Here is a 19849-nt window from a genome sequence, read left to right on the forward strand (position 1 = left end):
GTGACATTGGCTGGTATACCTGTGGGGATGTAAATGTAGTGTTATTGTTTCTGTGTGTGACATTTTGTGCATGGGTGGGTTGCCCTCTTAGGTCATATTTGCCCTGGCAGCTTTAACTTGTGTGAGTTGGTATGTGGTGGGTTAGCTGATTCTCTCCAGTGTGCATGTTTTAGTGATAGGTGTCCATGCAGGTCTGTGAGTGGTGTCCATACATTGGTTGTGCATGCTGGGCTTGGCACTGAGATGGGTGAGATGTGATGGTGGGGTGTGTGGGTAGTGGTGGAGTGATGGGAGTGAGGGTGGGGGTATGTGATGGCACGCAGGTAGGGGGGTGATAGTAGTGAAGAGTTGACTTACCATAGTCCAGTCCTCCTGCTACTCGTGCCAGGCCCTCAGGATGCATGATTGCCAAGACTTGCTCCTCCCATGTTGTTATTTGTGGGGGAGGAGGTAGAGTTCCACCGCCAGTCCTCTGTACAGCTAGTTGGTGTCTTGCTGCAATGGAACGCACCTTCCCCCATAGGTCGTTCCACCTCTTCCTGATGTCATCCCTTGTTCTGGGGTGCTGTCCCACGGTGTTGACCCTGTCCACGATCCTCTGCCATAGCTCCATCTTCCTAGCAATGGATATCTGCAGCACCTGTGCTCCAAATAGCTGTGGCTCTACCCGGATGATTTCCTCCACCATGACCCTCAGCTTCTCCTCAGAGAATCTGGGGTGTCATGGTGCCATGAGTGTTGTGTGAGTAGTGTGGGTGATGTGTTGGGGTGTGTGTTGTGAGGTGCGTGGGTGGTGTATAGGTGATGGTGGTATGTGGCTCTGGTTGTGTGAGTGGTCTTGCTGTCTCTCTCTGGCGGCAATTATTTGTATTCGTAAAGGGATGTGGGTAATGTGGGTGGGTGTTTTATAGAGGTGTGGGTGTATGGTTGTGGTGTGTGTATGGGTGCCAGGAGTGTAGAGTTTGAATTGTCCATTGTGGTGCTGTTTTGTTTGTGTGTGTATTTTGAGTGCGTGGTATGTACCTCCAATGGTTTACCGTGGTTGAATGTCCGCCGTGGTGATTCGTGGGTCATAATGTGGTGGGCATTGTTCTGTTGGCTTAACGGTGAAGGTTTGGATACCGCCAGTTTATCACTGACCTTTGGTGTGGCCGACTTGTGTCTGTGGCTGAATAGTGACGGATTGGTGTGTGTGTGTCATAATATGGTGAACGGATATCTGCCTCAGTGGCGGTATGTTGGCGGCAGTCAGCATGGCGGTAAGTGGAATTTACCACCAATGTTATAATGAGGGCCATAATCTAGAGTCAAAATATAAAATGTAAAGTTGTAATTAACTTTAATAAATTAAAAGGGTTTTAACAACACTTTTTTGAGCGGGGCCTGCCTCACTATTTTTCTAGATCTTCATGAGGTTTACCGAATATTCATCTTTACAAATGCGACTTTAGCATCTATATTTTGACTACACTTTTACTGCCTCTCTTATCTAGTGGGTTAAGATCTGCTAATAGCTCTGAAGATCAAAGTTACAACCACAATGCATGTGAGAGTGTCAGAGATTTCGGCTGCTGACAACGATGGGTCACGTGCTTGATATGAAAGACACAAGGGCATTGGCCTCTGAAGCAGTGCTTAATTTCTAAAAATAGAAGTTCCAGGACCCTCCTCATGAGGCCACTGCAGCTTGCACCACCCATTGTCCCTGCCAGTGCTGCCAATTACAGAGCCAACACAATTTCTTACCATCACACTGTGCAAATGTGACAATTCAGACTATTCCAGGTTGCCCTAAGTTGTAAGAATGGCTTGGACGGTGTTATTCATTTGTAAGATATACAGAGTTATTAAATAACTGTTTTTGTGTGCATTCCAAAACTTGGCACTGTCATTAGTGCTGTTACAACCAATTAAGTGCTGGTGCCGAGCACTGGAAACCACCTGCTCAAACTAAGCACTGCTCTGAAGGGAGAGGCTGCCCTGGCAGGCTTTAGAGCGTGCAGGGTTATAGTAAAAGGCAGTACTTGCTCATTCTGCTTCCAAGCAATGGTGGGCCTATATGCCTATATATATGGAGTGCAGTTATGAGTGTTAACCTGCACTCTGAAGGAAAAGCAACCATGTAGGCAGACTGTTTTTTTCCAGAAACGTGTGCCCGGCTTGCCGTCCAAGCTTCAAAGAGGTGACAGTGCCACACACTATGGTCAGAGAGGCTGATAGCACTTCTGGGCATTGTTGTTAGCGACCCAAAGGACTATTAAACCCAAGAAAGTTATGCCAAAAAACAGCTTGCATTTTTAAGCAGGTGAGAAGGATTTTGGAGTTCTGAGCAGCCTAAGGTGTTTGTTACAATAGGTTGAGTCTATTTGTCATGGGGACAATAAAAAAAATGAAAACTTCTTGTCCCTGTCAACAAACAGTATGTCCTGGGCATCAGGCGATAGGAATTTCTCAGCCCTTTTATTATGTAGTAGCCCTGGTGTCAGCGTGAGTTTGAATTTGGTGAATAACTGACTATGCACTGCAAGTCAAATGCATGCAGGGAGTATAATCACTCGCCTTAAAACAGTATGGAGCATGATTGTGGCACCTGAAATAGAAAAAAGGAGCAAACACAACAGACTCACTGTGTATCATATCATGCAAAACATCACATCATCCAATGGTTTTTGAGAGAACACGAGGCATGTGGTTATGAGTCCAAATTCCAGAACCTGTGAGTTTAAAATTCACACATGTTCAATGTAGCATGCACCACTCACATAGTCTCTCATAATGACATTGCCAATAAATCCCGCTTACCGCTGTAGTGGCAAATATCTGTTCTCCATATTATGACACACACACACACACTAATCCGACAGAACAGAGCCACATACACAAATCCGCCAGCCTAAGAGTCAGTGCTAAACTGGCAGTCCCAACACCCATACTGTTGCGCCAATGAAACAATGCCCATCACAATATGACCCACGATTCACCACGGCGGACATTCAACAGCGGTAAACCATTGGCTGTACATACCGCCGTGCTCAGAATGGACACCCACATACAAAACAACACTTCATTGGCCAATACTAAAAACACACACCTGACACTCATACACACACCACACCCACACACCCAGAGCACTATAAAACACATGCACACATTACCCACAACCCTTTACGAATACAAATCATTGCCACAAGACTGTCACCACGACCACTGCAACAACTAGACACACACCACTTACACCCATACACCCCTCACGCACCCCACATCACACACCCCACCACATTATTCAACACACTCTCACCAACACACACCACACACCACACAACACCCATTTCCCCACAAAGGCACCCCTGTTTCACTGATCAGGAGTTAAGGGTCATGGTGGAGGAAACTGTCAGGGTAGAGCCACAGTTGTTTGGAGCACAGGTACAGCAGATATCCATTGCAAGGAAGATGGAGCTATGGCGGAGAATCGTGGACAGGGTCAATGCCGTGGGACAGCATCCAAGAACAAGGGACGACATCAGGAAGAGGTGGAACGACCTACGAGGAAGGTACTTTCCATAGCAGCAAGGCACCAGCTCTCCATACAAAGGACAGGCGGTGGACCCCAATCTTCTCCCCTACAGCTCACAGCATGGGAGGAACAAGTCTTGGCAATACTGCATCCTAAGGGACTCACTGGAGTAGCCAGAGGATTGGACACTGGTAAATCAACAATTACCACTTATCACCTTCCATACCTGCATGTCATCTCACACCCTCACCCTCACCCCCCTCACTCCACTCCATCCTGCATACTGCACCTACACATATGACTAACCACAATGCCAAGCCCTGCATGCTATGCCAATGTATGGACAGCCCTCCCAGCCCTGCATGGACACCCATCACCAAAGCATGCACAGCATAGGGAAACTAACAATCACACAATACATCACCATGCACAAGCAAAAGGTGGCAGGGCAACACCCACAATAGAGGGGAAGCCAGGGATGTACAACATGTCACACACATGAAGCATAATACATCACTTACATCCCCACAGGTACCCCAGCCAATGTCAGAGGAGAGCAGTTGCCACAACTATCCAGTCCCCCAACAGAAGATGCCCCCAGTAATGACAGTAACGCTGGATTTCTGGATCTGGATGACCTACCTGGCCCATCAGGGACCACTGGATAGCCGGTTACCCGGGCCCAGTCACACACCACCACCGAGCCTCCCCCATCTGGAAACACCACCACAGCACCCACCCAGCGTACCCACATCTCTGTCCCCAGGACACGTCAATCAGCAGTGTGCCCACCTGTATAGGGACCCAAGGCCACAATTCATACCCAAGACAATCAGGGACCTGGGGTCAGTGGCAGTGGGCACACTGCTCAGGGGACAGAAGCACAGGCCAATAGGGACACTGGGTGGCCTGCTGTGCAACAGGGGGAGGATAGGACCAGGGAACCGACTCTCCAGGAGGCACTCTCCAAGATCCTTGGAGCCCACCAACATTCCCAGAACACAATGGGCCAGATCCTTGACAATGTGCAGGAGAACAGGTGGCTGCAGGAGGGACAGTATCAGGGGATCAGGGAGGACTTGCAGGCCACGCAGGCCATTAACAACACCCTGATCTCCATATCATGGGTGCTGGCAGGTATGGCCAGCATCATGGGGGAGGCAACCGCACACCAGCGGGCCCCTACCACTAGCCAGTCCATTGACCAGCCCTCCACTTCCGCTGCAGCTAGTGGGCAGCCCCGCCACAGGAACCACAGGCCACCAGCACCCCTCTCCCTGCAGAAGGTAAACCACCCTGCAAACATTCCCTGAGATCCTCACCAGGAAATGAGACTCTCCTGATTGTCCCCCTTATGTCCCACTCAGTCACCTTGTCCACTTTGAACTGCCATTGCTCCCCGTCCTATGGCCCCTTGAACACTGCACCTGTTCTACAAACAGACTGGACAATACCCTGGACGTTCCTCCATCATCACCCCATTCCATTGTACTTTCTCCTCAATTTCTTAGCACTACAATAAAAACCCTTGAACACAACTTGACTACCATGCACCGACCCAGGATACTTCACATTGAAGTGGGAATGTACCGGTCCGCTAAGCACACCATCTGCACATTCAGTGAGTGGAAACTCTTACGATTCCTGAGCACCTGTTCATTCTGGCGGGGAGGGACAAATGCAATATATGTACCGTCAATCGCCCCAATAATATTGGGGATATGTCCCATTGCATAGAATACGGCCTTCACAGTGGCCAATTCTTCCACCTGGGGGAAAGAAATGTAGCTGCACATATGTTTTATCAGGACAGACAACACTCTTTGCCAGCACGATTGAGAACATTGCTGTGACATTCCTGCTGCCAAGCCCACTGTCACTTGGAAAGAACCAGTTGTCAAGAAACGGAGCATTGATAGCACTTGCACAAGAGGGGGGGATCCCAGTCAGATGACGGATAGATGCGATCAGGTCTGGCTCCAATTGGGCACACAGCTTTGTGATTGTGGCTCTGTCCAGTCTATAGGCTAGGATAATGTGCCTGTCCTCCAGTGTAGCTAAGTCCACAAGGGGTCTGTACACGGGGATATGTCTCCACCTCCTATTCATCCACAGCAGTAGGTATCTAAGGGACACAAGAGTGAGTAGGCTGTCACAATTGGAACCATAACTTCAGTCTACTTGGTGCACTTATGTTATGGGACAGTGTTAATGGCGAGGTATGTGCCAATCTAATCTGTGACGCAGTTTATGTCGATATGACTGTTCCCCCCCCACCTGAAATGGCGATCGCCTGTCCTGTATGTAGGGACAGGTGGAAGTGAGGTAATTCCGCCGACATTGGGCATCATGGCGGAAGGCGGTCTTACACCGCGGTGCAATTTCTCATTGGATAATATTGGGCTCTTCGGGTTACAGTCGCCAATGGGGATCTCTGCCGGCGGTGACGGTGTACACCGCCGTGGATGTGACCGCCATTTTCTATCTGATTCCTCACTTGTTTCCTAACCTTCAACAGGAGAACACCTACACTGCGTGTGCTGCTGTGACCTGTGTCTGGAACCCACCATGGCCCGTGTAAGCTGAGAAAGGGCCCTGCCTTCACTTTGGAGGAGCTGGAGCGACTGGTGGATGGGGTCCTACCCCAGTATGGACTGCTGTATGGGCCTCCAGACCATCAGGTGAGTACACATTGCGCACAATGCATGTGGGAAGGATGCATGAGGATGTGTGTGCAAGCATCGTGTCATTGCAGAGGTGCGTGGGGAATGTCTTGTGGTGGTGTACATAGTGTGCGCCGGGCGATGTGTGTGCCAATGGTGATGTAAACGGGTATGGTGGCCAATTTGTGTGACAGGCTCTCCTGTCTGTATTGCCTCTGCAGGTTAGCGCCCATCAAAAGAAGTGATTATGGCGTGCCATCGGCAAGGACGTGCAGACCCTGGGGGCCTATGGCAGGCGAAGCACCCACAGTTGAAACGGTGGGGGGACCTGAGATGCTGGGCACAGAAGACCTCGGAGGCCCAGCTGGGGATGGCCTCCCAACGAGGAAGGGGTGCCCATCGGAACCTGACCCCCCTGATGGCCCGCAGACTGGCAGTGGCCCACCCTGAGCTGGATGGGCGCTCGAGGGAATCACAGCAGCCACAAGGGGGTGAGTACAGTGGGCATCATTACAAATTTTGACAGGTGGGGTGGGATCCGGGTGGTGGATGTGAGTTAGTGGGTGCCCCTAAGGCCAGGCCAGACATTGCAGTGTGGGCCATCTCTAGGGTAATGGGTGTATATCAAATACAGGTAACCTAGCTTTTTAGCAGTCCATTTCAGACAAGGCATTGTGGGTCCCAGGAGGGGTGCATTTGGTGGTGTGTGGCCTTTATCTTGCCTTAGCATCTAGCCATATCACTGGCAGTGCAATGCATAGTGCTTAAGCCTGTTCCCTGTGTGTGACAGTGAGGTGCATGCCAACTGTGGTGTTGGTGCAGTCATTGACCCAGTGTTTCCTTTGTCTCTCACCCCCCTTTTTTGTTCTGGAGGTGCAGGGGCACCGTTAATAGAGGGAGCTGCATCCCACAGGAGCCAGGAGGCTGAGTCCACCGACGCCGAGGGAACCAATGGGACCAGTGGGACGGAGGGCGAAGGGAGCACCATGGCGGAGACAGGAGGTGACAACACAGGCTCAGATACTTCCTCAGATGGAAGCTCCCTGGTGGTGGCGGACACCTCTGTGACCACCCCAGCTGCAGGTACAGTTGCCACCCCGTACCAGCACCAACCTCCCAGTAGCCTCTCAGCAAGTTGCCCATGCCCGCTCACCCAGGAGGATGAGCATCTCCTTCAACCCAGGAACCTCAGGCACGTGCCCAGGGAGCCCTGCTGCCCTGAGTGAGGAGGCTATTGACCTCCTGAGATCCATCTCTGTAGGGCAATCAACCATTGTGAATGCCATCCGGGTCTGGCATCCCAGAAGCAGCAATGCAATGCATTCCAGAAGGGCATTCACAGTGGATTGGCAGCCCAATCTGGCCTCCTCTCTGATGGCAGCCATTGTCCCTGTTTCTACCGTCCCCCCTCCAACTACCACTTCCCAGTCCTATGCTCCTCAACCCCAACACATCCCAGGCACACATACTGATGAGCGTGCACACAGGACAACACCCAGGAATGGCACAGGCAAACACAAGCACCACACTTCATCCCACAATCACTCAGGCAAACACCAGACAGTTGCAGGCACAACATCATCCACTGCCTCCACTGTCTCCCCCATCTTCTCCTCCTCCTCCACCTCCCTCCAAGTCATGTCCACACTAGCACCTGCATGCACTTCAACATCCACCACCAGCATCACCACACCAAGCAACACACGCACCTCACTAGCAGACACCTCCACAACATCCATGCACGTGTCCCCTGTGTCCTCTCCTACCCTGTCTACCCCCACTCCTAAAGGGCACAAATGCAAGCACTCACACACCCAACAGCCATCTACCTCACATCATCATACAGCCCATGCACCTACACCCAAATCCAGCAGACATACACCTTCTACAACCACTCCCTCAACCTCCACTCCCATCACTCCTCCTTCCTCCTGCCCTACCGTCCCTAAGAAGCTTTTCCTTGCCCATCTTGACCTCTTCCCTCCCTCGCCCCCCTGTCCTGCCCGTAAGAGCAGGGTCTCAACGACCCAGCCCAGCACCTCAGCCAAACAGTCCACGGGGACAGTGGTGGCACCACCTAGTCGTGGTGGGAAGGATACCCACACCTCCAGGCAAGAAGGGAAAGGAACATGCACCTCCAGGCAATAAGGGGAAGGAGCCTGCACCTCCATGCAAGAAGGGGAAGGAGTCTGCACCTCCAGGCAAGAAGGGGAGGACACTGCACCTTATGTTTTGAAGGGGAAGAAGCCCTTGACTCCTGCCCTGTAGGCTGAGGACCACATACAACCTGTCATGAAGGGGAAGAAGCCATCAACCCCTGCCAGGAAGGGTAAGGAATCCACGTCCCATGTCATGGAGAGGACGAAGCCCTCTATTCCAGCGGAGGCTGTCAGGATGACACCTCCACCACGACCAGCGGTCACGGGTCCACCACTGCCACCTGAGGAAATGCAGCCATCACCACCTGCCTAGGCTGCCCAGGAGGCACCTCCATCTGCAACCACACTGCAGCCATCACCACCTGCAGAGGCTCCCCAGGAGGCACCTCCATCTGCCACCATACGGCAAACAGCGCCACCTACAGAGGCTGCCCAGGAGGCATCTCCATCTGCCACCACACTGCAAACATTACAACCAGCGGAAGCCATGTATGCCACCCTCCAGGGGCTGCTGTATGAGGGGTCCCCTCCAGAACCAGTGGGAAAGTCACCCACCTGAGAGACTGTGGCCTTGCACTCCCCAGGACAGAGTAATGGGCAAGAAGCCCCCTCCATAACCAGTGGGAAAGTCACCCACTCCAGAGACTGTGGCCTTGCACTCCCCAGGACAGAGTAACGGGCATGGAGCCCCCTTCTGAACCAGTGGGAAAGTCACCCACCTGAGAGACTGTGGCCTTGCACTCTCCAGGACAGAGTAATGGGCATGGAGCCCCCTCCAGAACCAGTGGGAAAGTCACCCACTCCAGAGACTGTGGCCTTGCACTCCCCAGGACAGAGTAATGGGTATGGAGCCCCCTCCAGAACCAGTGGGAAAGTCACCCTCCTGAGAGACTGAGGCAATGCACTCCCCAGCACCGAGTAATGGGCATGGAGCCCCCTCCAGGACCAGTGGGCTTGTTCCCGACTCGGGCTGAGGTGCCCCCCATCCTCCTGAGGTACCTGCAGTGTTCTATTCGGATGAAGTCAGGATTCGAGTCGGGCCTTGGACTGTGCCCTTTGGCCATGTGGGCCCGTTGAACATTGGACTGGGCAGTGTCCCTTTGTGTACATGTGTACATATCTGTTTCACTGACAATTTGATTATTTAGCTGTTGATATTAATACATTCACCTTCATGCATTCCTGTTGTCCTTGCATTATTTTGCTGCGTATCGGGTGAAAACAGTTTTTCGTGTGCAGCTGGACGTGTATATGGTGTGTGTGTGTGTGTGTGTGTGTGTCAGGTGTATGTTGTGCATGTGTGTGTGTCACTCTCGTTTTCCTCCCTCCCTCCCTTGTGTGCTAGGTGGCTGTACTCATCGTTGTCTTTGTCGGCGTTGGTGTTCCAGGTGGAGCATAACGTAGAAGATCATCTGGAAAACTTGCAGTTTGGGTTTCATGGCACCATTGTTCTTTCCTGTATCTCCGATGGTGAGTGTTTTCTCTTCAGTGATATGTTTTCCCCAGGCTTTTGATGGGATTGGTACCGCCTCGAAAATGTGGCAGTTTCCTGTGTCATAATATGGTAGATGGTTCTTTGGCTACCGCCGTGGTGAGTGTTGTTTCCGCCCTGGCAGTTGGTGTGGTACATTGGCTGTCTATAGGAGTTATCACTGCCAGGGTCACAATTTGGCAGTAATTACCGCCAGCCTGTTGGTGGTATTACCGCCACTTTATCACTCATCGCCAGGGTCATAATGAGGGCCGTAGTCAGTTAGATACATGCATGGTTGTATGGATATGTGGCTTCCAGCTCAGGCTGCATAGTGTAGACATTTAAAGCACTGATAAAATCTGGTGAAGACAAAGCAATATCATAGTAAACAGAGAGCGAAAAGACACACATACATATTGATAAAATGGAGGCTCATGTGGGACACAGAAAAACACACACCCGTTTTGGGTAACCACTGAGCTTCTCTGGGGGAGGCGGGAGACGTGCCTCTGTAGTCCCATGCTGTAAAAAGTAACGTAATGACACACAAAACTCATGTCACCGCATATGAAAGAAACCCTCCAAGTAGGCCGTACAGGAAAGGACATGTAGACATATATATATCTTATTTGGCATGGAAGAGAATCTCCCTACTCACGCTATCAAGGGGAAACTGTATTTGCACCTATTTAGACCCGCTCATTCCAGGCTTGTGCTGCTGGTCGCAGTGAACAGGTGCAATAAAAGGCCCCATTTTCTGGGCCTGCGAAGGGCGTAGCATGTGTAAGACTACCACCACATGATGTGAAACTGGGTAGTGTCACGTCTCCATGGGGAGGCAAAACAAAAGTAGTACTTACACACACACACACATGGGCCTTCTCAATACAGCTCTTGAGAATGAGAAGAATGCTAATTGACATTGCTTCACTGAATCAGAACAATAACAGAAAAGATACTTTGCATACATAGAGGTCTTCCTAATATGGACCATAATGATAACAAAACATGCTATCTGATCTCATGCCTCTAAACAGGTGTCAGTATTGCAAATAGGTGAACAAACCAAATAAGAATAATAAATGAAAAACAGGGATCCAGAAAAAAGTGGGCAGAATGACCCCAAATGGGAAATCAACTGCCAGTGTTGTGTATATGTCTAGATCGCAAAAAGGCATAATGTTGCTATCGATTCATAGTAGGGAAGGGCTGGTGTTGAAAACCCAGGAATGAATGCAAGTGTACAAGTGTGCCTGATTGTACCACATTAGTGTGTAAGTGGCACAAAAGTCCCCAATCTTTGTACATCATGGCAAAACCGTGAAATGGTATTTTATTTACAAGTTTGAAATTAAATCCCAGGTTGAGGTCGGAATCAATCAATCAGTCATTTGTATAGCACAGTACTATCACCCCTAAGAGTATCTGGGTGCTGAGGTGCTGGGAGCTGTCTAACTGTTGAAAATCCAGGTCTTGAGTTTCCTTTTGAAGTCCGCCAGGGAGGGAGATGTCCTAAAGTGGGGAGGGGGGCAGGTTGTTCTAGGATGTAGACGCAATGTACGAGAAGGAGCAGCCTCCGCTTTGGGTGCGGTGGATGCAAGGGTGTGTGCGTGGCTGAGCGTGGAGGTGCGCAGTTGTCTAGTGGGGATGTGGAAATTGAGACAGTGGTTAATGTAGGAATGTAGGATGGTCCTTGATTGGGTAGTACCTTGCAGGCTGGCGTTAGGATCTTGCACTGGCATCTCTGCTGGACCAGGAGCCAGTGGAGGTCCCTGAGGTGCGGGTGATGCTTGAGCATTTGGGGAGGTTGAGGATGAGTCTGGCTGCAGTGTTCTGAAGGGTCTGGAGTCTTCTGAGTAGCTGGGAAAGCAGACCAAGTATCAGTCTTGGATTTCAGGGGTCTGCACGTCACATAACATCAAGTTTCAAACTTATAAGCAGTTGTTAGTTTATGCATTCTATTAGTCTAGGCTAGGGACAACTGAGTTCATCAAGCAATGTCCAGGGAGACATTGTTTATTAAACTTGTTAGACAGGGGTAAGGACAATCCCTTACATATCACGGATCCTTATTCAGTCCATTATCCTGTTGATACATTCAGAATGCCATGGAATATCTTCGCTCAGACCTCATATGTCTGTTTTGAGTTTATGAACCCAAAGTTGTTCTCTTTCTAAAAGAAGTCTAGGGATAGTCGAATTGGGGGGATATTTTTTCAATTATAGTCCAAAATAGATAATTTTCATAGTGGTCCTTTCTCTGAGAAGTGGTCTCTAAGATGGTGCTCCTGTGTTCTCCATTCCTCAATTTGACCTTACGAGACGTCAAACCACTGTATTTTAGTTTACATGGGCATACAATAAGGTAAACAACATTCTCAGAATTGTAGTTCATATGCAAGCGTTGTTTCCACTGTTGAGGTAAGCCCAGGTCTAAAAATGTTGAATGTCTTGTGCATGGGCACATGGCACACTGTCCACAGGGGTAGCATCCTGTGACAGGTGACAAGTTCCGTAGAGTGACTTGCTGAGTAGTTGATTGTTGTCAGGCCTCGTGTGGACCAGGTGACTTTTTATAATCTTATTTTTTTCTGAAGGAAAACATACATTTTTCAAAAGATAAATGGTTGGAATTGAGTATCCTCCTGTTGAGGTAAGCCCAGGTCTAAAAATGTTGAATGTCTTGTGAATGGGCACACGGCACACTGTCCACAGGGGTAGTGTCCTGTGACAGAGTGGCAAGTTCTATAGAGTGACTTGCTGAGTAGTTGATTGTTGTCAGGCCTCGTGTGGACCAGGTGACTTTTTACAAACGTTTTTCAAAAGATAAATGGTTGGAATTGAGTATCCTCCAGTGTTTATTGATAATCTTTTTTAGAGCACTGGAAGAGTTATTATAAGTGGTCATGCAGATGGTGGATGCCATACCTTTTGGTAAACTTGGTTCCAGGAGGGATTCGCAGGTGTATTCTGACTCTGCTAATGACCAGCTTCAGATAGTTCTTGTCCCATAGTTCTTTCGGAAGAGATCTGGATTCATGTTTGAAACTCTCCAGGTCAGAGCAATTTCTCCTAACATGTAGGAACTGGCCTATGGGGAGGTTTTCCCTGAGAGCACGGAGGTCAATGCTGTCAAAGTAAAGGAGACTGTTCCTATCAGTAGGTTTCAAATACATTGTGGCGGATAGACAGCCATTTGTAGCTCTCACCTTTACATCTAAAAATGACACTTCATGGGAGTCTGAAGACATAGTGAAGATTAAAAGGGGGTTACTCTGGTTGAACCAGTTGAGGAATAAGGACACCTAGTCTTCATCACCCTGCCATAATGCAAAGATGTCATCAATGTACCGCTGCCACAGGCATATCTTGGTACCGTACGTGTTGTTAGACCAGATGTGATTCTCTTCAATCCAGTGCATGTAAAGACAAGCAAAACTGGGGGAAAGTGTTCTCTCTGTCGAAGTACCATGACGTTGGAGATACAATATGGCCATTCTCCAAGGCCGTTCAAATCTCACACTGAGTTTGCTTTTAAGGATGACTCTGGGCTACAGTGAGTTGGATTTGAATCTGCTTGACTTCAGGCTGGAGCTAGACGTCAATTGCCAGTCTCCCGTTTGGGTAGATAATCTCTTTCTCGCAGTTGACCGGAGTCATCAACTTGCAGACCCCAGAAAGATGAAGCTGAATATATAGGCCCTGCCGCCTTGCCCATACAGTGATGAATTTGACTTTTATGCTTTGCTATGCTATAATCATATATATTTGCTGTGTACATTGCACTGAGAAGTACTGTGATATATTTTGCTTTCATTGCTGCGACTACGTTGTGTGCTTGAAATCTATTAATTTAGTCTCGCAAGAACTTGTGGGGGGGGGAGAATTAACAACAATAAAGGTCTTCTTTGAACTCAGAAGTGCATTCCAGAGAGGTTCTGTAAGCTCCGATAGGAGATATGTAGGAAAGCAGAACATTATGGCGTAGTCGGCAGGATTGAGAGCCAAATTGGAGATTTCTACGTACACAATTTAAAAGTGTAATTGTTTTTTGTTGTTTAGAGAATTACAGAAGCACGGCAGACCATGTTTGAAGATGCATGTGAAGTTAAACTGCCTGATGGTGCTGTGAGAAACATGTTTTCTTGCTGTGATAAAGCATATTTAGAAAATGTGCCTTTTGAAAGCAATGATGTTTCTTTTGTTCTTGACAGAAGGGTTTGGATACTTTTATCTGCTTAAAGAAAAATGCAGGAGAAATGTAGGCAGTTAGAACATGAAAATAAGAATTTACATGAGCAAATTAGCCAGAACACATTAATGCAAGATAATGCTGAAATCTATAAAACTGCTGTTTTAGAAGAATCTGGCTTTTCCCATTCCAGTAATGAGGGGGTTAAGACAGCTGTAAGCCAGTCTGAGCCTCCGTGTGTACCAGGCATAAAACAAAATATCCCTCAGTCTTTGGCAGTCGAAGTGCATTCCTTAACTGATAACACGGAGAACAGAGCTCAGAATGTGATTTACGAGGTACGGTCGCAAAATGTGCAGTTACTGGCACAAGTAAAACGAAAGATTTTTGAGTTTCTTACTGTTTGCACTAAGCAAGAGACACAGGGCCTGATTCTAACTTTGGAGGACGGTGTTAAACCGTCCCAAAAGTGGCGGATATACCACCTACCGTATTACGAGTTCCATAGGATATAATGGACTCGTAATACGGTAGGTGGTATATCCGCCACTTTTGGGACGGTTTAACACCGTCCTCCAAAGTTAGAATCAGGCCCACAGTGTTTTATTTGCTTGTTTGATTTTTGGAAACAGTATAGCCCTCATCTGAGTGAAATCTTGACACTTTGGTATAAAGTCACTAGGAAAAAATATAAGCAGCTGCGTGCTTGTGATTTGGCAAATGAAATAATGCAGAATTTAGGTTTCTGCGCAGTGCAAGAGGAAAACACTGATTTACATGTAAATCAGGGACAGGGGAAGAAAAGAGTGCCCCTATCTAGGATCATACACTGGATCTGGTACATGCAAGACAGGGCTAGAGTCAATGGAGCCCTACATGAACAAGTGCCACAAGCCCCTTTTCAGGATGTGGAGAGGGTGCAGGGAGTACCACAGGTAAAAGAGTCACCAGTGAAAATGAGTGCACCATTTGAATTCGTGTCCCCTGAGGATAAAAAGCATGTTTCTTTGACTAATGATTCATTAACTGAAATGCTGTTTTCTAGCACAGGAGAAGGAACAGTGTTGTACAATGTGTGTCAGATTTTAAAGCAAGAGCTGCTTGAGATGTGTCATTTTTACACTGATTCTTGGTTCACTGCCAATCGTTTAGCTGTTTGGTTTTCCACATGGCTTGTGCATAACTGGTCCAATTCCCTTACAGATGTTAAAGAGAAAAAGTCAGAGTCTGAAGTGTACACCCAGAATTCTGACTTGGTGGGGATGGCTAAGTGGGTGCACCAGAAATGTGAACAGCTGGGAGAAAAAGCCACTTACAGGTGGGCAGAGATGAGAGAGATGCACATTCCCTTAGATTTGAAAAAAACTGTGCAGCACGCACAAGAGAGATCTGTCCCACAAACAGTCACAGAGCAGTTGGGGAGAGGAAAGTTCCCAGGACAGATATGGCGAATTGATCAGGTTTTAGGGCGAGTGATTGCTGCAGATTACCAAGGAGAAATTAAAATTATGCTGATAACTAGAAAATAATCTGAATCATTCATACAAATTGGAGACAGAATGGCCCAACTTGTCAAAAATGCAGTGAATGGAGGTTTGGTAAAGAATGAGTCTGCCCCAGCCCTTCTGACAGTGCAAGAAAAGGAAAGCTGTGGTGCAGCAGATAAAAACCTCAGTGCTGAGGTGTGGGTTGAAGCCCCAGATGACCCTCCAGAACCTGCAGAAATAATAACAAAGGGCCCCAAAAACGTCCTGCTGATTATAAAACAGGGAAAGGAAGAGGAAGGGCACATTTCAAATGACAAATGTTATTTGCAAGAAAAGTCATACTTTTTTCTTTTGCAGATCCTACCACGTTTCGCCACTGACCCTGAGTGTGCTGTGTGGTCTCCCTTCAGATGTGTGCGTGTGGGGTCGGGGAAGGGACCGAACCCCCAACCTGAACCTGACTGAGTAAAGTGCAAACACCATGGATCCATGTTGCGCAAATGGCACCTTCAGTTCAAGCTCAACTTGTTTGATTACATTCTTCCACTGGAACTAAGCAACCTTAACAGTTAATTGTCTGTGTTTTTTTCGTGTGGAACTCTGACTTTCACTTACCTTCCAGCAAACCTTTCAGGTGGACCGTGCACCTATACATGAGTAGAACTCATGCTACATCAAATTGCTGTTTTAGAGACACTATAAGTTTCAGTCTTTTCTGATGTGAAAGGTTATGAGATCAATATGTTAATCCACTTCCATTGCTTTACAGTGATTGCTTTTATCATTCAGATCTGATTTGCTTATAATGTTTTTTTGTTGATATTAGTTTTTTTGTTTTTGTTTGAAATAAGAGGTATGTGAAATAAAAAAATAATTGGTCATAGGTGGAATGTGATGCTATTAATTGTGTTTGACCAATGACTTTGTGTTTCACCACTGCGCATATTAGTTGCTCAATGTTCACCAGTAGCACATTGTATGTTTTGTTCAGTTTAGCTGCCTATTGGCTTTAACATGGAGTTAGCCATTACTTTCTGTATCCAGTTTAGCCGCCTATTGGCTTTGACATGGCATTAGCCATTACATTTTGTATTCAGCTCAGCTGCCTATTGGCTTTGACATGGCATTAGACATTACATTCTGTATTCAGTTCAGCTGCCTATTGGCTTTGACATGATATTAGCAGTTTAGCTGCCTATTGGCTTTGACATGACATAGACATTACATTCTGTATTTAGGTTAGCTGCCTATTGGCTTTAACGTGGAGTTAGACATTGCAGTTGAAACATCGCAGATGTCTGTATTCTTCCAAGCTGTGTTTTTCCACTAGATGGACCAAGCTGTTTTCTTCACACCAGACCTTAGCTGATAAGAGCACGTAGTTTTTGTGTTTACCTCGCAATCCAGTCGAAGAGCGGAATGGCTCGGAGAACTGGCCATTCTCCAAGGCCGTTCAAATCTCACACTGAGTTTGCTTTTAAGGATGACTCTGGGCTACAGTGAGTTGGATTTGAATCTGCTTGTCTTCAGGCTGGAGCTAGACGTCAGTTGCCAGTCTCCCGTTTGGGTAGATAATCTCTTTCTCGCAGTTGACCAGAGTCATCAACTTGCAGACCCCAGAAAGATGAAGCTGAATATATAGGCCCTGCCGCCTTGCCCATACGGTGATGAATTTGACTTTTATGCTTTGCTATGCTATAATCATATATATTTGCTGTGTACATTGCACTGAGAAGTACTGTGATATATTTTGCTTTCATTGCTGCGACTACGTTGTGTGCTTGAAATCTACTAATTTCGTCTCTCAAGAACTTGTGGATGGGGGAGAATTAACAACAATAAAGGTCTTCTTTGAACTCAGTAGTGCATTCCAGAGAGGTTCTGTAAGCTCCGATAGGAGATATGTAGGAAAGCAGAACACCCTGCAAAAGATAACTACCCTGGCATGATTGCTGGCTGGTCGCAACCAGTCTGTCACCACCAGACAGATTTCAGGAACCCTGGGGTGAGAGATCCTACTCTCTGGGTCCCAGAACAAAGGCCTTCCTGGGTGGAGGTGCAAACACCACCTCCCTCAGGAATGTGCACTGCCCTGCTAGTGAGCTTGAAAGAGCTTACAACCCTTGAAACTCGAAAAATAAGGTCTCCATGGTGTCGGAAGCTAGTCTGGGGTGTGGTGAGTAGCTATGGTATTATCACCTTATGCCAGGTCCAGGTATCCCCTTCTTAGTGAAGTGTAGGCAGTGTCTAGAATCCAGGCTCTCTAGAGATAGCTGTGGATGAGCAGCCAAGACTCTTAAGGAGACATGCATAGCGTATGCAACACCACTGTAGTCACACAGCACTTACACACATGAAAGAACCACACAGTGTTACAAAAATAAAGGTACTCTATTGTTTTATTTATTTTAGTGACACAAGTAATAAAAATACTAGATAGGCAATATTCCAGTAGGAGGTAAGTAAACACACTATGGCCCTCATTACAACTTCGGCAGTCTTACAAAAAGACCGCTGAAGTTGTGGGTGTCACTATACCGCCAGTGCTGGTGGTATTTGTGGCTCCCTATTATGACTTTTCCGCTGGGCCAGCGGACCGAAACAGCGTTTCAGCAAATCAGCGAATCCGTCCGCTAGCCAGCAGAAAAGTCACATCAACATTGCAGCCGGCTCATAATAGACCCGGCGGCAATGTTGATGTGCGGCAGGTGCAGCAGGGCCCGTTGCACATTTCACTGCCTGAAATTCGGGCAATGAAATGCGCGATGGGGCTGTAGACTGGGGGCCCCTGCACTGCTCATGCCAAGTGCATGGGCAGTGCAGGGGCCCCCAGGGGCACCCGAGTCCCCCTTACCGCCAGCCTTTCCATGGCAGTGTTTACTGCCAACCACAGGCAGGCAGTTGGGGGACTCATAATCCCCAGGGCAGCAGTGCTTGCACTGCTGCCCTGGGGATTATGACCGCCTGGCGGTTAGTTGCAGGGGCCAGCGATATGTTACCGCTGGTGTACCGCCAGCCGCCAGGGCCGTAATGAGGCCCTATATATGCACAGTAGCAATCAGAAATAGGCATAAAAAGCAATAGCAGCAGTGAAAAGCAACAGGTAATACTGAAGACCTGGGGGGACTAAGAAAGTGGAATGCAAAAGTCGGGTCCCCAACCAAGGAAGTAGAATCGGTAGAGGGGAGCTGGAGGAACTAGGAAACCCACAAGGTAAGTACCAGAGTGCTACCCAGCGACCAGGAGAGAAGAGGTAAGTTACTGGTTCAAACCCAAACCAACCCAAAGGACTTCAGCAAAGGATATTGCAAGACCCAGGCAAGACTGCAAGCAACCAAAGGCGGATCCTGGAAGAGGAAGACCTGAAAAAGAAGGGTACCAAGTCCAGTTCACATTGGACTGTCCGGTGTTGGCAGGAGCCACTACCCACCCATCGGTGGATGCAGGAGTTGGTCAAGGGGGAGACGAAGGCTGTCAGCACTGGAGCAGATGAAGAGTTACTGGGTGATGCAGTCGACGTCCCATGCTGGATGAAGGGTTGCAGTCAGTCTGGCAAAATCAAATGTCACGGTTGGTGGAAAAGGGGAGCTGCCCGGGACCAGCGAGGTCCAGAGGGACTCAACCCACGAGTCACTCAGCAGTACAGAGTCCAGAAAAGAAGAGGCAGCCCCCACTGAAGACCCACAGGCAAGGAGCCCAGGAGTCGCAGAGAGACCCCACAGCACACCTGAAAAGACATCCCACATTGCAGGAGAGGCACGCAGAGGGCTGTGCTTTCCAGGGAAGAGTGCTGGGGTTGAGGCTACACAGAGCCTGAAGATCCCTTGGAGGCGATGCCAACAAGCCTTGATGGCTGCAAGAGACGTTGTGCCTGTGGGTACTGTCCTGCGTGGGAAGGCAAGGGCTTACCCTCACCAAACAGAGCTGGCAGAGAGGACTAAGGGGACCACTCCAGACCACCACCCAGGATGCAGAATCCACACAGCTCAGAATGAGAGGGGATCCACGCAACCAGTAGTCATTGCAGTTGGTGCCTGCGGATGCAGGGAAGTGACTCCTTCACTCCAAGGGAGATTCCTTCCTGCTTCTTGTGCAGACTGAAGACTTGCTGCTCTCAGATGATGCACAGCCAAGGAAATGTTGCAGCTGCTGGAAGAAACCAGATAAACTTGTAGGTTCCTGTGGAGTCCAGTTGCGGTTCCAGTAGCCAGAAGTCAAAGTAAACATTGCAGAGGAGTCCTCCTGGAGTCTTGCACATTTAATCTGAGGACCCACCCAAGAGGAAGACCCTAAATAGCCTTGGAAGGGGGACTGGTCACCTAGCCAAGTAACCACCTATCAGGAGGGGGTTGTGACATCA

The sequence above is a fragment of the Pleurodeles waltl genome, chromosome 7, assembly GCF_031143425.1.
Source record: "Pleurodeles waltl isolate 20211129_DDA chromosome 7, aPleWal1.hap1.20221129, whole genome shotgun sequence".
NCBI classification, from domain to species: Eukaryota; Metazoa; Chordata; class Amphibia; order Caudata; family Salamandridae; genus Pleurodeles; species Pleurodeles waltl.